The sequence below is a fragment of the Poromitra crassiceps genome (genome assembly GCF_964638095.1).
Source record: "Poromitra crassiceps genome assembly, chromosome: 8".
Taxonomy (NCBI): Eukaryota; Metazoa; Chordata; class Actinopteri; order Beryciformes; family Melamphaidae; genus Poromitra; species Poromitra crassiceps.
In genome coordinates this window covers 33,535,070-33,545,742 of record NC_139629.1, presented here as the reverse complement: position 1 = coordinate 33,545,742, position 10,673 = coordinate 33,535,070, and the positions used below count along the sequence as shown (strand labels likewise).

General features: G+C 45.4%; 1 protein-coding gene across 1 annotated transcript in view; it reads right to left on the bottom strand.

Annotated features, from left to right (window-relative positions):
- The window catches only part of LOC310781506 (ras-related protein Rab-27B-like), a 64,443-nt gene that overhangs the window by 52,708 nt on the left and 1,062 nt on the right, over window positions 1–10,673 (bottom strand). The gene's annotated exons all lie outside the window — the stretch shown is intronic.

The following is a 10,673-nucleotide window of genomic DNA, read 5'->3' as shown; positions in this document are numbered from 1 at the left end:
TGTCAGGTTGCAGGGACAGCACTGTTCATGTCAGGTTGCAGGGACAGCACTGTGTCAGGTTGCAGGGACAGCACTGTTCATGTCAGGTTGCAGGGACAGCACTGTGTCAGGTTGCAGGGACAGCACTGTGTCAGGTTGCAGGGACAGCACTGTTCATGTCCACAAGTATAAATTAGGCTCAAGTGTTGAGGCAGGGAGTGGTCTTTTTAAAGCATAAGGCCGTGTGTCCATCTACCGTCTTTTTCTGACCGCTAAACGCTGGAAGTACGCTGGGCAGCGCTGATCTCAGCGCACAATATGCAAGGAAGCAGTCTGAAAGTAACGTTACCTCAGTGCGGTAGCTAGCTTGATAGCTGACAGCTAACATTAGCTAATACAGTTTTAGCTCAACACTCACCAGAAATATTAAGTGTCTAGCCAATCTGCTCCCACAATTGAGCCTTTCTGTCTCTGTTGTGATAGTTTCTCCATATGATTAGTTGCCTGAAAAGGAGCACCCGACACCAGCCTCTTTCTGAAAAGTTAAAATATTTTCAGCTGGGAGCGCTGGGAGCCGGCGCACAAAAACGCCGGAGCGCTGTGAAAATAGACGCTGGGCGCAGCGCACTTTCTCTAGACGTCCGTGTGCGCCTGCATACGCTCGCTCCTCATTGGAAACAACTGAAAAAAGACATTGGAGTTGATGAAAAGATGCTAGATGGACACACGGCCTAAGTATTGTGAAAATGAGTTAAAAAAATAAAGCATTGAGACAGTGAGTTCACCTCCCACATATTCATCATTTGGTGCAAAATCCAAAAACCACCACAGGGAGTACAGTGTTGTTTATTATATGTATATGACTGTACAGTATGTGCTCGGATTAAGAGGTAAGATCTTCATGGCGACCAACCATCCTGTTGCCAAAACAGACAAATCACATAATCCCACAACTAACAGCTGGAGTCTTCCCATGTCATAGAGTATCTCCTGTACACCTCAATATAAGTGCACAGGACTTACAATTTGGCGCGGGATTGCGGGAATCCCGCACATTTTCCCGAATTCCCGCATATTTTCAATTTATAAAAGGGGAGTAATCCCGCAATGGTTTGTGCAGACCGATCTATGTTTGTGCGGAACGGTGCTTTAATACATTCAAATCACTGGCTTTCTCCTCCGCCCGGCCTGCATCTGATCAGTCACTGTGTTTACAATGGTCTATATCGAGCCACTACGGATACCTTACTTTCAGAATGGATCGGCTGGAGGGACCCGTACGCGTGAACCAACGAATCGTCGCTCATCTTGCCTAAAACCTAACCAATTCTTACTCCTCCCCTCCCCCAGTCCATCCATTCTAGCCACACAAAGACGCGCCTTTGCAGTCAGAGACAGCTGTTGTGTTGCGCAATCGAGTGAATGAAACTAGCACGTTTCCACGTTTCCTAACATGTTTCCTCCATAATCCTGCAGATTCAAAACCACTCCCGCTGAAAATGGAAGAACTTATGTAACTCAAGTAACGACTTAAGTGTTTGATTAGTAACTGTAATGTGATTACTGGATTTATGAACTGTAATGCCTTACACTACTTGTTACCGACAAATGTAATGTGATTACGGTAACACGTTACTTTGTAACACTGGTCTTGAGGTAGAGTCTAATTTTAAACCAGAGAAGAGGAAAATGCCTCGGTCTGAGATCACTTCACAGTCTGCCTGAGAGAGAGACACTCATGACCGACACATACTGTACAGACAGTCTCACCCAGAGAGTCACACCAACAGCTTCACTCACATCCACTGTCTTGTGCAGCTACTTGAATCCAACTCCTACACTTCAAGACGTTCGACACGATTGTGTCCTGTTGATTCTGCAACTTTGCCTGCGTTTAACAAACACAGAGTCAAACCTGTTTCCAGATCATGCTATTTAAACAAAGCGTTTGTATTCTTCTCAACCCAGCACAGGAGGATCGTTTGTATTCTTTTCAACCCAGCACAGGAGGCTCCTGCTTTAAAGTCCAGCTTACACAAATTAACCAGTCATTAAGTGAGATGAAATGATGGTCCAAAACTCAGCTGCCCGCCTGCTCACTCACACCCGGTCCCGCGATCACATCACCCCTGTCCTCCACTCTCTCCATTGGCTCCCCGTCAAGCAACGCATCGACTTCAAATTACTCCTCCTCACCTTCAAAGCCCTCCACAGCCTAGCCCCCCCCTACCTGACTGACCTCCTCATCCCCCATCGCCTCTCACGTACACTCCGATCCTCTTCTACTGCCACCCTCATCATCCCCCCATCCAGACTCAAAACCTTTGGTGACCGTGCTTTCTCCCGCGCCGCACCCCGACTTTGGAACTCCCTCCCCCAGACCGTCCGAGACTCTCCCTCACTCCCCACTTTCAAAACCCGACTTAAAACCTACCTGTTCTCCCAAGCTTACAACCTCCCCTACCCCTGACCACCTCCTCCAAACCATCACCCTCCGCCCCCCATCCCCCCCTGCCCCTCCCTCCTGTTCTCTTCCTCTCCTCTGCTTCTCCATACAACCTTGCCCTGAACCGCCACTGTTATTTGTAACTGTTCCCTGTAACTGTTGCCTGTTACCTGTATCTGTTGCCTGTTTCTGTTCCCTGTTGCTTGTCTTTTGTTTCTCTGTTAAGCGTCTTTGGGTCCTGAAAAGCGCTATATAAAATACATGAATTATTATTATTATTATGAAGAGAGAAAAAAAAAAGACTAGAAGCACACTCAGAGAGCGCATACCTCCTGCCTCTGCCTCTGCCATCACACTGGACATCAACACTAGCGGGAGACTTCTCCCCCGCCAGCAAATATACATGAATGTTATGCATAACGAACATAAACATTAACATCTTAATGAGAGAGAGAGAGCTAAGCTAAGTAGCTAACAGCTAAGCTAAGTAACTAGCCGATTAGATCTGAAAAGCGAGGAGAGACCCTCGAGTGCTTGTGCAGTGATGAAGATTAAAGCGAGATTAACGGAGTTGAGAGCAGACAAACACTATCGCAGTTGCATCCTCTCTCCAGTCAGTCAGCCTCCTGCACATGACGCGTTCAAGAGCCGTCGGTAAAGCACGCGAGTGTGGCCTTTGAGTGACATCTTCAATGTGTCACTACAAAATAAATGACCTGGGTTACACTTACTATGTTATTCTGTATTACTGGACAGACACACTAATAACTTTTCAGTCTGAGCCATCTTACATAGCCTATCGTGTGCTGTGCCAGTGCTGCAGTTCCTACATTTCTATTGTGTTTCTATTTTCAATGAGACAGGCAAAGGACCTGTCTCAAACATTGACTGATATCACAGGATGTTGTGAAGAGTGCAATGTACATGGCTATATAATTTGTAAAGAGTGTAAAGAGAAATATGGTATTACAAGATACATAGAGATACATTATGGCGTTGTTCTAACACAGACATACAGTTAATATGGTGGTGTTCTAACACCAGAGAGAAACCTTTCAAAAGGTGTACTTTAATCCCACAGTGAGTGTTAAGGGTGTTACTAAACCTTGAATTTGTGAATGTGGACATTCTGTTTCTTATACATTAGGTATAGAGTATCGTATCAGTATCGAGTATCGTCATACTAAACTTGGTATCTGTATCAAAGTCAAAGTTTTGGTATCGTGACAACCAGGGTGCGAACTACGGGGGAGCTGGGGGGGGCGTTGGCTCCCCTTAAAGAAGTAGTAGACCCCCTGAAAGGCTGACTTTTGAAATTTGGGGGGGTCTCTAAATTATTGACTAATATATATTACCCCATGTATTTTCTATTTCTTTTTCTGTACCTTCATAGTGAATAATGCGTAAAATTACGCTATTTTAATCGTATGATTCAGAGTGTGCTCAATCACTGTCAAATTCACTGTAAGCCCCTATACCGACATGCATGTTATTCTTATCATCACCACATCGAAGCGTGGCGGCGCAGGTGCAAATCAAACGTCACTCACGCGGGCAGATCAGATTTAAAACAACAGCAAGATGTCAAAAAGAAAACAAGGCAGTTTGACAAACTTTACATTCACGAAGAAATGGAAGCAGCCGTCAGTTGAACAGCAACAAGTCGCTTCTACTTCAAACGCAGATGTGGAAAAAGTGACGACGAGGTGAAGCTGGAATAGCCTACCTCTGAGTCCTCCCGCAGGACTGTTTGTGAGATGGAATGCGTCAGGAACTTCACAGTGAGTGGGACATGTGCGTTATGGAGTGGATAAAAGTGTTGGGCAGAGATATCATGTTCTTGTGAATGTGGATGCAGTGTATATGGAGAGCAGTGCGCCCGTTTCGCCTTTCTGTGCTCTCTCACCCTCCCTCCCTCTCTGTGTGCGCAGCGCGCTTTTCTCTCTTGGAGAGAAAAGTGGAACAGACAAGAGCTGTATCCGTGTCTTTGAGCGTGCTGATTTAAAATGAGTTATACCCCTAAATTGGCCTTCAAATTGCCTCAAATTTCCGTCGCCGCCCTTCGGACGGCGGCTGTAGTGCCCTTTTATGAATTTGAGCCCCTCAAAAGTCGGCTCCCCCGAAAGCCACAGTATAGTTCGCACACTGGTGACAACACTACCAACCCTCAAACCCCGACTCTCTACGAGCTTCCTATCCCTAGCTATGGCCCCTTTTCCACAGCCCCGACCTTTGACCCAAATCGGATCAGCGCTTAAATGTAATGTAAGGTGACCAGATTTCCCAAATGAAAATCGGGGGCATTTTGTGGTCTGCTAGGGGGGCCCAGGGGGGGCTGTGCCCCCCCCCGTTTTTTAGAAAATTGTGTACATTTTACAGTAAAATGCATAAATCTGGTGCACTTTGAGAGCAAAAGTAAGAGGCTAGATCTATGAAGAACTTTGTGATTTTGAAACAATTGAAAAAGAAGCAGTTTACAATGGTTACTAGTTATCTGGCACATTTGACCACAAATTAGACAGCCTAGGTATGGGAAATAGGCTACTGGTGTATTGTGTAGAGTGCAGGAACATAGAGAGGGACAACTTCTCTCTTTGACCTCACCAACTGGTGGATAATTTATTTCCACAAAACAAAAACATTACAGTAGTGATTTATTACCTCAGTAAACACTTTCCTTGAGTTTAGGGTGTCGCTCACCAGTTTCAAGTATTCAATGGCCACATGACCATATTAACTGCTAATTTAATATTAAATGCTGACAAAATAATTTAAAAAATCATGTTAATACTAAAAGGCAATTTTAATGATTAAAATTGTAATCTAGAGATAAATATGACCTATTGTGTTAATTTAAACCAGGGGTTATCAAAGTTTTGATGGCTGAAGGCCAATTTAGGGAACAGTAGGCTAATGACTAGATAACAATGATCCATCACCAATCATGTTAAAAATTTACATTTTTTTCAATGGAGTTTGGTGTAAATAAAAACGTTACTGACTTCTCTGCAAAAACGTTTTGAGTTAGTTACTGCACTTACTTACCAGATAGTTTTACTGTACTTTTAACTATTCAAAACAACTGGGATGGATAACCCGCTGAATGGGGTAAACAAGGACGGTAGCAAAAGCAGCAAGCAGACGCCGCCTCTCGTTCGCCACCTCTGGGGCTTCGGTTGCGGGCGGCTGGGTCCTGGGAAAACCACGCACGGGCAGAGGGAGAACATCTACTCTGTGATCTACTCTGTCACACACAGGCAGCACTTTGCACAACGTGCACAACGACAGGCTTTTGTGGTGCCGCAAATGCTCTGTTATCGAAGTTTCTTGCCAGTATTATTATTTGACTTTGTGGCCAAAATCGGGGACATTTTCGGGGACAGCTCCAGCCGGGGACAGAGCACCGAAATCGGGGACTGTCCCCGAAAATCGGGGACGTCTGGTCACCCTAATGTAATGGGTTCTTCCTTGGCCCACGCTACACCCTTCCACCAAGTTTAATGAAAATCGGTCCAGTGGCTTTTTGTAATCCTGCTAACAAACAGACAAACAGAGAGACAGACAGCCACAGAGACAAACAGACAGCCACACAGAGAGACAGACAGACACACACACAGGGAGACAGACAGACAGACAGAGAGACAGACAGACAGACAGACAGCCACAGAGACAGACAGACAGACACAGACAGAGCGAGACAGACAGACAGACAGACAGACAGACAGACACAGAGAGAGACAGACAGACAGGCAGACAGACAGCCACAGAGACAGACAGACACAGAGCGAGACAGACAGACAGACAGGCAGACAGACAGCCACAGAGAGAGAAAGACAGACAGACAGACAGACAGACAGACAGACAGACAGACAGATAGACAGACAGACAGCCACAGAGAGACAGACAGACAGACAGTAGGGCTGTCACTTTTTCCCAAAATAAAGTTCGAACAAACTTTAATTGCCTGCAAATTTTTTGTTTTTTCGTTAATTTTTTTTTTTTTTTTTTCAATTTTTTTTGCAGGCCAGGCCACCGGGCATCGGCCCGACGTGTTAGCTTGGACGCTCACAGTCACAACACTGCCTCACAAACTTGGCTGCATCCAACTCGAGACAACTTTTCAGACCCTGGAGACAATCTTTCTCAAAAGAGACTAACGTGACAAATCTGGAGACTTTTTCTCACATGGGATTAACATTACCAGCAAGCAGCAGTTGGTTAATTTTGATTAATAAAACAAAAACAAAAAAAAAACTAACAGGTCAATTATACATTCGAACATGCCCTCCTCCCCCACATTCGAAGTTAAATTCGAATTTCGAATAAAAAGTGACAGCCCTAACAGACAGACAGACAGACAGACAGACAGACAGACAGACAGACAGCACAGAGGTAACAACTCTCACTGCATTTCTTCCAAAAGGGTTTAGGGGGAAAGAAGAAGCTTTCTTCCAGAGCAACAAGCTGCTGTCATGAGACTTGGGCACGAAAGAAGATTGAGGCGATCAGCCTCCATCGCCGGGCCAGATAACAAGCTGCACGATGCAGCCATCTCATCCCACATCCTCTCATTTTCATTTTCATTTGATTGTTTATTTGATGTGACAAATATTAAACATAGACAATTGCAATACAGTCATCCAATGCAGCACATCATGTACAGTATAGCTTTTGCTAGTTTCCAATGCTTGTCCCTAGAGGGGCCTATAAAGAGGAGATAGATACATACGCACACACACACACACACACACACACACACACACACACACACACACACACACACACACACACACACACACACACACACACACACACCACATCCCACATCCTGTCATCACATCCCACATCCTCTCATCACATCAGACATCCTCTGGGCAACCTCACCTCCTCCCCACTGACCATCAGCATAGGAGCGCCCCAGGGATGCGTCTCCAGCCCCTTCTGGTACGACCTCTACACCCACGACTGCGTGGCGACTCAAACTTCGAACACCATCGTGAAGTTTGCAGATGACACAGCAGTCGTGGGGCTGATCTCCAGGGGCGACGAGACGGCCTACAGAGAGGAGGTGAAGGCCCTAGAACAGTGGTGCCAGGACACACCTCTCTCTGAACGTCTCCAAGACCAAGGAGATCATTGTAGACTACAGGAGGGGGGGGGGGCGCACACCCCCCAATCACCATCAACGGCACAGTGGTGGAAAGGGTGGACAGCTTCAAGTACCTGGGAGTCAACATCCACCAGGACCTGACATGGGCCGGTCACACCGCCACTGTTGTCAAAAAGGCCCAACAGCGACAACACGGACTCAGTCGCCTGAAGAAATTTGGGCTAAGGCCAGAAATCCTTAGGGACTTCTACAGAGGCACCATTGAAAGCCTGCTGACTGGCTGCTTCACCACCTGGTACGGGAACTGGACCACCATGGACCGCAGGGCGATACGAAGAGTGAGGCGCGCGGCCCAGCACGTAACAGGATGTGAGCTGCCAGAACTGCAGGAACTATATAACCAGCAGTGCCTCAGGAGGTCCCTGAAGATCATCAAAGACACAAACCATCCCCACAACAGTCTGTTCTCCCTGCTACCCTCAGGGAGGAGATACAGGGTCCCAAAAGCATGCACAAATCGCTTGAGGGACAGTTTCTTCCCGCAGGCCACGAGACTCCTTAACACGTTGAGTGCCATAGCCGAGATATCTCGTCTTACATAATCCAACGGTTAAGTGCCATAGACGAGCTATCTCGTCTTACATAAACATTTTTTTTTTTTGACGGTGGGACATCAATCAACTGCTTTTACGTCTTCTATATCACTATCGGAGGAAGAGAATGTGTATAATCTATTTTACCGTCCACTAAGTGGCGACAGTTCTCTCCAGACAGAGACAGAGAGAAAGCCACAGCCACGGGACCCGTGGACCAAAAGCAGCCGCCTCCCGCGGAAATGGCTTGGCGATTTTACAGTCAGAAACGAACGAGCCTCATTCTCATACTGTAGGCGGGGACGCTTCGCGCTGCTGCGGTGGGGGGTTCCAGAAATGGACTGGGTGAGCAGCATAAAGCCTAGAGTCGCACGGGGCTTCATCGGGGCTATCAAACCCAAGAGACAGTGAGACCTATCCACACTCGCTGCCAGGGAGAGAGGCTGCTCTAACTCGCTGCTCAAACTCCCAGCAGCAGAGCACTCCGCAGCACAGACGGAGGGAGGAGTTTGGAGACACACACACACTCTCTCTCTCTCTCTCTCTCTCTCTCTCTCTCTCTCTCTCTCTCTCTCTCTCTCTCTCTCTCTCTAGAGAGAGAGAGAGAGAGAGAGAGAGAGAGAGGGTTAGAGAGAGAGAGAGAGAGAGAGAGAGAGAGAGAGAGAGAGAGAGAGAGAGAGAGCGCACAGAGTGGGAGACAAGGGCACCCATAATCACAGGCACGTGAGGTGGTTCTAAAAATCCATTTATCTCCAAACTCTCTGAAAATCTCTGAAACCATGCTGTACTCAACGGCTAATATCTACATAACTACTAACTCTGCAAACTAACTCTTTTAGACAGAGAAAGCACACATTCTATTAGTTATTTTTAGATGATTGGTGTTCACGAATTCTTAACAGAAAATAATCCTCGGCTCTTGTAAAATGAGCCAGAATCCTCAAAAAAAAACCTGGCACAACTTACCTACAGGATTGAAAAAATGGCTGGCACTCAATGTGTTAACATACACAAATAGTGTAGTAGCTGTACTGTACCGCACTATAGATGCTACCATTATGTATGTCTAATGTTTAATTGTATGTTTAAGTAGGTATATGCTAGGGGTGCACCGATCATGTTTTTTGCCACCGATCACCGATTGCCGATCATCTATGAGAAATATCTGCCCAACCGATCATCGACCGATCACCGATATATATATATATATATATATATATTTATTTATTTATTTTGTAAGCAGCTATAGCAGTCTATTATAGAACAGTTTCCATTTTACATATAGGCCTACATTTCATGCATCAAATTGAAAGTGCAGCACATTTTCTTTTTTTTCTACATCAATATTTTATATTTTGTAGGCTAAAGGAAACCGCCAACATGATTTTTTGTGTGTGAGATAATTGGAGCACAAGACTGTGTTGAACTAAATGGCTAGTAGTTCAGTCCAGTTCCCTCAGTTCAGTTTAAAAGAACAAAAATCGTTCCACTTCGGGATTTCCATGTTACCAGTTCAATGCAGTTCAGTTCACTCAACAAAAATACTCCATTTTCCGGGATTTCCCTGTTACACAAGAAAATAACTTCGACCCAAGTAAACTATTTTATCGATTAAGCTAAAGCGGCTAACGCTAACCGGAGCTATTAACGTTAGGAGGATACACGCAAATATGGATCAAACACGGACTTAACAGCATGCAAATGCCTCGGTAGGCGGGAGGACTGGAGGTAACTTCTCTCTGCTGAGTCTGCTCTAATCACCAGCTGATGTGTGTGATTCAAAGACGCAAGGGGTGTGTTGACAGTCTGGTGTGGTGTGTGGAGGTGAGTACACTGACGAAAGCAAAGCGTGTGCTTTGCAACACAATGATATAAACGTTAGAGCACAATATGAAAGTTAAACGATAGACATTGAAGACATGAAAATGGGCTGCCTCATGTTTCTCACGTGCAGCATGATCGGCTATGCAATCGGCGACAATAAAGAAATATCTGCAGCAGCAGATCACATATTTGAGGTCAAAATCGGCCGATACAGATTGCGTGTCGATCGATCGGTGCACCCCTAGTATATGCTATTTGCACCTGTATGTCAAATACGTCGAATTTAAAATGTTTAAGTATGCACACGACATGTGCAGTGAATATGCCACTGTCTCTGACTTGTCTTATCACTCTACTGCGTTATTGCTTGTTGTGTCTCTTGTTGTTTTTGCACTCATATGCCCTGTTATATTTGTACTATGTTGTAAACGGAGTTCACAGCACAAGAATTTCACACGTGATACTTGTACCATGGAGTGACAATAAAAGTCTTGAATCTTGAATCTCTCATCACATCAGACATCCTGTCATCTCATCCCACATCTTCTCATCTCATCTCTCCAACCCTCCAACCGGTACATGTATATCATTTGCGAGTGAATGTGAAGGAGAATCGCCTAAAACCCTCCAGGGGTTTGAAAGGCAGCATATTACAGGAAATAATGGCATCAATGTAAAATACACAATTTGAATGTATCTATAAATAAGTTTAGACGGACAT